This window comes from Toxorhynchites rutilus, chromosome 2 (genome assembly GCF_029784135.1).
Source record: "Toxorhynchites rutilus septentrionalis strain SRP chromosome 2, ASM2978413v1, whole genome shotgun sequence".
Classification (NCBI taxonomy): Eukaryota; Metazoa; Arthropoda; class Insecta; order Diptera; family Culicidae; genus Toxorhynchites; species Toxorhynchites rutilus.
This window is the reverse complement of record NC_073745.1, coordinates 129,870,650-129,877,182: the sequence shown is the minus strand read 5'-3', so window position 1 is coordinate 129,877,182 and position 6,533 is coordinate 129,870,650. Positions and strand designations below refer to the sequence as shown.

General features: G+C 36.7%; 1 long non-coding RNA gene across 1 annotated transcript; it reads left to right on the top strand.

The window, feature by feature from the left end:
- The first annotated feature begins 435 nt into the window (after nt 1-435).
- LOC129769214 (uncharacterized) lies at nt 436-983 on the top strand. The gene is made up of 2 exons (XR_008741839.1): nt 436-610; nt 674-983. It is a non-coding gene; the product is annotated as an uncharacterized LOC129769214 (long non-coding RNA).
- Nucleotides 984-6,533: the final 5,550 nt, after the last annotated feature.

Sequence of the window (6,533 nt, the reverse complement as noted above, 5' to 3'; positions counted from 1 at the left end):
TCGATCGATTCGATTTTTTTTCGCATTGAAACAGAGTACGCACGAAAATTTGTTTGTGCGATAATTGACTAAGGCTATCTACACACTAGGCAACCTAAGTTGGAAAGCAACTTAACGAATCTGTCAAAAAAGTTGAGAACATGTGTAATCAAATGGGAGCATACACACTAGGCAACTGGCAACTTTGGTCGGACCAACTTTTTCGATTCAACTCAGCATGTCGAGTCGCGCGCGATTTGTGTCGGCAACCTTTTCGTTCAATTGCTGTTGACGTTTTGATTTCTGCGTTCATTGAATTTCAATATCTGTCAGTTGTGATGCAAAACAGTGTTTACAATATTGGCGCATCTGTTTCTATGAACGAACGAGATGTAAGTATTTTGCTACTTTGGTTTAGTTTATATATAATATATATTCGTTTGACGTTAGGAAATGCCATCAATATGCAAGTTCTTTTGATATACCGTCCGGGAAGAGTGCTGAATTGGTCAAGGATGCGTATAATATTGGAGATTGAGCAAGAAGCACAGAATCCGCTGGATGTGTTTTTCCAAGTTAACAGCAATTGTTGCTGTCTGTTGTTATCAGCGAGCCGAAATAAGTATGTTAGGTAAATATGTCACCTTTAGCTTGATGCCGTCGGTTATAATAATGATTCAACAAATACCAACAGATAGCCTAAGATTGGATAATTCTGGTCAGATTTCCCGGGAAACCGTTATCATCCCTGATTCTCGATTGTACCATGTGCGAAGGTGCGGTCTGCGAATATGTGACCCCTGGGAGAATTTTTCATATTTAGCGTTAGTGTATACATAAATCATTCTTTAGAAGAATTGTTGAAAATTTTTCTGTTTTCTTTATATAATTCTTTTCGGCTGTATTCTTATTTCAATGATTTTTTTATGTTTGTAAATATTGTTTGCTGGTTTGTGGTATTACTCCAACGAAAAATAAATATATACATCCATTTTTTAGAAATATTTAGAATTTAGAAAAAAAGCAGAACCCAAAAGAAATTCTGAAATCTATTGTACACACGAAGGAATATTAACACAACGGTACATTTTTTAAATAAAAATGGTATTATTGTTTGATATATGAGATGAAACACCTTCGAAAAAAGTACATCCAGGAATGCCAGATAAGCAGATTTTTTTTCTGCTATAGTGTAAATTGTATTTCAAATGTGCCCTTTTGATTCTATTGTAGTTTTAAGAAGCCGCGTATGCATTCAATTTGATTCGATGATTTGTGAAATTAAGTTTTTATTTATTTTTTCTTTGCCTGGTGTCAAGAAAAATCCCAAGTAAAATAGTTTTTTTCAAACCAATTTTTCATAATTTGCTCTCCGTATGATTTTTTCGGCAGATAAATAAATGGCATCTCTGCCAGCGATTAGGCAGTTTATGATGACGGATAAAAACTTAACGAATTCATCGCGTTCGAGTTGTCTCAATGTGCCGAGCTGAGTTGGCGATGCGATTGACATCGCCAACATAGATCGGGTTGCTGTTGCCTAATGTGTAGACGGCCTAAGAGAAACAAACAATTTTGTTCGATAGAAACTGGCGAATTCGAACGAAGCAAGGGGGAATCAGTGTAACCACACTAATACAATTCTATGTAGTTGTTTACTTCTCCCAATTGCATGCGTTTCGTGCAGTCTTATTTTCGTAAGAAACTGCAGGCAGTGTCACCTCGGCCTAAGGCGGCGGTGACACTGGATGCAGAAAAGTGGTCGTACGAATTGTATGCAATAGTGAAGCTAAACAACCACATTGAGTTGTATTGGTGTGGTTACATTGCTTCCCCCTTGCTTCGTTCGTATTCGTCAGCTTCTATCGAACAAAATTGTTTGTTTCTATTCGTACAATCAAATTTTCGTGCGTACTCCTATCCAAAGTAACCTTAGCCTAAGGGTCGATTTCGTATGTAATGGTTTTTTTTAAATAGAAACTGACTATCATTTTCATATGTCACTTCGTTAAAATTGTTCCAAAAGATGTCATGAGCTTCGCGTGTGAGATTGAATTCAGTTTCGTCTCTTTCGCTTCGTTTAATTTGATTTGTGGTGAAGAAAGTCTCAGATTCTCATCCCTGAAGACAGTTTCAAATTTTTAAATATAGAATGAAAATAGTTGAGTGATGTTCTCTGCTTATTTGAATTCGTAATTCCTACTATAACTCGACTAGTATTAAAATTATTCCAATTTATCCACAAAAATTTCATAATTGTAATAGAAAATTGTTCAACTGTTTAATATTCCATGCAGAAAACTTGATACTCTATTAGGGAATATTCATTCTATACGGAAAATTTAATCATAGTTCCTTATTTTTATGTAAAAATGCGTTTATTACTACTTTAAATACAATCCTTTATTTGCTTCATGCACACATGCAATTTCTCCTAGTTTCGTATTTGCAAACAAAATTCCGAATATCCTGCCATCCGGCCTCGAAGCTAGCCGGATATCCGGAGTCGGACCTGCGACTGTATCTATAACAGTAAAATAGAGCTCACGAGCAAAATTCTGTTCAACTAGACTCTATAATAGGGCCCAATATTCAATTTTAGAAATTTTTAATTCCTTATGTTGTTCTATTCATGACTATATTTCTTGAAAGAAATTCGTACAATTTATTCACATTACACATCTTATTTTTTAAATAAAAATAGCAATACTTCATTTTAACCTTAAGAGTAAAAAGGAGAGGACATCTGGTCTTTGGTAGTGTCACCTCCAAAATTGATTGTAAGAATAGATTATTCTTCATTAATGTTTCCGTTTTTATATTTTTTCAGATTGTTAGTTATTTTATATTAACACATCCAGTTGTTCGATCATAACTTGTAATCAAACAAAAAATTGTCACTAGGAACAATTTCTACATTTTTTTCTTCATGCGTATTATTTGTCAAATGACCAATTGAAAATGCTGGACACATCCGGCATAAGGTTTAAATGAAGTATTGCTATTTTTATTTAAGAAATAAGATGTGTAATGTGAATAATTTGGACGAATTTCTTTCAAGAAATATAGTCATGAATAAATAGAACATAAGGAATTAAAAATTTCTAAAATTGAATATTGAGCCCTATTATAGAGTCTAGTTGAACAGAATTTTGCTCGTGAGCTCTATTTTACTGTTATAGATACAGTCGCAGGTCCGACTCCGGATATCCGGCTAGCTTGAGGCCGGATGGCAGAATATTCGGAATTTTGTTTGCAAATACGAAACTAGGAGAAATTGCATGTGTACATGAAGCAAATAAAGGATTGTATTTAAGGTAGTAATAAACGCATTTTTACATAAAAATAAGTAACTATGATTAAATTTTCCGTATAGAATGAATATTCCCTAATAGAGTATCAAGTTTTCTGCATGGAATATTAAACAGTTGAACATTTTTCTATTACAATTATGAAATTTTTGTGGATAAATTGGAATAATTTTAATACTAGTCGAGTTATAGTAGGAATTACGAATTCAAATAAGCAGAGAACATCACTCAACTATTTTCTTTCTTTATTTAAAAATTTGAAACTGTCCTCAGGGATGAGAATCTGAGACTTTCTTCACCACAAATCAAATTAAACGAAGCGAAAGAGACGAAACTGAATTCAATCTCACACGCGAAGCTCATGACATCTTTTGGAACAATTTTAACGAAGTGACATATGAAAATGATAGTCAGTTTCTATTTAAAAAAAAAAACCATTACATACGAAATCGACCCTTAGGCCGAGGTGACACTGCCTGCAGTTTCTTACGAAAATAAGACTGCACGAAACGCATGCAATTGGGAGAAGTAAACAACTACATAGAATTCTCGCGTAACTTTTGAAAAGGTCCAATGTAACATTTTCGCCAACTCGAGAAAAACGTAGTTGAAGACCCGAACATTATCTCGCGAATTGTCTTAAAAGCTATCAATCTTTATCACTGTTTTCACCACTAGCTGTCAAGAATAACTCCGTAAAACCAATCGTAACTATTGTTCCGTGATTTGAGATTAAGGTTGAAGCCTCGGAGCGAAAAATGTTACATTGGACGTTTTGACTGCCCGCGTTTGCACATTGGACATATTACGTTGCACTATAAAAATTTGAAACTAACTAATAAACAACAATCCAAATATCAGCATATCGTTCTAAAGACTGATTATTAATGTTATCACTCGTTGAATTGCACTGAAATCGATAACAACAATTGTAAAAAACAAATTCCAAAACGACCGAAGTACGACTGCGAGTTGTATTGACTGCTTTGTTACTTCGGACGTTTCGGCCGTCGGAGGAAAGTGGCGTCCGAAGTAACAGCCGGGTGCTTAAAATTCGAATCTGTACATTGGATATTTTTTGTATCGGCGATAAAAAGATGAAGAAGATAGATACGTGAACGATTGTTTTTGTAATACATTCAATGATTGAAAACTAATAGCGTGCATCCATTAACTCGATTTGTTTACATTTGTTACATAGGACCTTTTCAAAAGTTACGCGAGAATTGTATTAGTGTGGTTACACTGATTCCCCCTTGCTTCGTTCGAATTCGCCAGTTTATATCGAACAAAATTGTTTGTTTTTCTTCGTCAGTTATCGCACAAACAAATTTTCGTGCGTACTCTGTTTCAATGTAACCGCGGGCTTATGCGAAAAACAAAATTCGAATCGATCGAAATCACGTTCCTTATGTTTGGTGGTCATCAATCTAAGCAGAGGAGGGTCTTCGTAGCCACTTGGTTACACGTTCGCTTACAACACGCGATCGATCGTGAGTTCAAACTCAGGGTCCTCAATTGACCATCTTTGTGTTGTTATAGAATAACTACGTCCACGCAACCATCATCAGCTATGGAGATCGATCCACGGTGGAACAAAGATCGATTCATCCATACAACTGCTCTGCTCTGCAAGAAACAACGGGCTGCTGTTCTATAAATAACCCAACAATGATCAATATCAACTGTCTCCGCTGTCCGGTCTGCTGAACAATGGAAGAACAGAAAGAATACCCTTACGCCTAAATGGCTACTACAGTGTAATTTACCATAATGTAATGTAACAGAACATCTTACGCCTAAATGGCTACTACTTCTACTGTGTAATTTACAATTTATAGAAACATAAACATATGTACATGTACACGATAAAAACCCGGCTCTGTTACAGATAATGCTAATGAGCCTGATAAATAAATAAATGGGATAAAAAAAAAATCTAAGCAGTACCGTCATCCGGGGCAAATTTATCACCGGGGTGAAATTGATCAAATGTATTACTGAAAACAAACATAAATTTTCAGAGATGCTATGCAATTTAATATTAAACTTTTTTTAATCTGACATGTTCAATACTCAACTGAAGGTTCTTTTTGTCAATAGCTCTCAACGAATCACTTATTAAATTGCTTGAAAATATTTTTGACGTAGGACTACGTCTAACCGGAAGATATAGGGGGTGAAATGGAAATCTAGGCACTGAACAAGTAGGAAAAAAATGCAAGATTTGGAACGCTTATAACTCGAGCATTTCTCAATAGATCGCAAAGGTTTTTGCATCAATTGATAGGAAATATACCTACGCATCTATCATAACGAATAACATTACATTTTTCTTGAGATAAATAATTGAATAATTGTGAAATATCAAGCATTGTCCAAATGCACTATGTGCCCATTTTTGATTGGTCCATTTTGTGCTCCTCAAATCGTACCGACCAAAACGGGCAACCAGAGCAGCAGCGAAATAGAATGAAGCACGATTGGAAAGGAAAAAAAATATGAACGGAACATTGGTCGCAGTCTCACACATGCGTAATTCTCGAGCCAGCCAGTCAGCTTAAAAATCCCCGCTCCGCTGCCGTAACGATCCTCTTTTTCAGCCATTCTTTGTGTGGACACCGACTGGACAACATCGTTGTTGGACGGGCTGGACGGCGAGGGATCGAGTGCCTTTCTCAAGGCAAGAGGGCGGAGGTGGTAGCGCTGGAGTAGAGTAATAGAGTAGAGTAGAGTTTTCAAATGGCCTTTCTCAAGGCTAGAGACGAATGAACTGCAATAGTTTAAAGTCTCTATAATACAAGACCTTCCTTCCTTCCGTAACGATCATTCTCATTCAAACCGTACACCACATTGGTTTGCATCACAACACATCAACAAACCAACCCAAGCAGCCATGTCTGGACATGGCAAAGGAGGAAAAGTGAAGGGAAAGGCAAAATCCCGCTCGAACCGTGTTGGTCTGGAGTTTCCCGCAAGGGTAGCTAGGCCGAGCGCGTTAGTACCAGTGCACCAGTCCACCTAGCCGGCGTTATATAGTTTCGGCCGCCGAAGTGATCGAGTTAGCTGGCAAAGCTGCTCGCGACGATAAGAAAACCCGAATTCGGAACTGAACACATTCGGTTCGGTGGACATCAAGACAACAGGCAGTTGCAGCGAGTGGCGAGTGGTAAACGCAATCGCAAAAGAAAAAAGTTTGTTCTTTATACAAACTGCTTTGGTGGCAAATCCAGAACAAGGCGG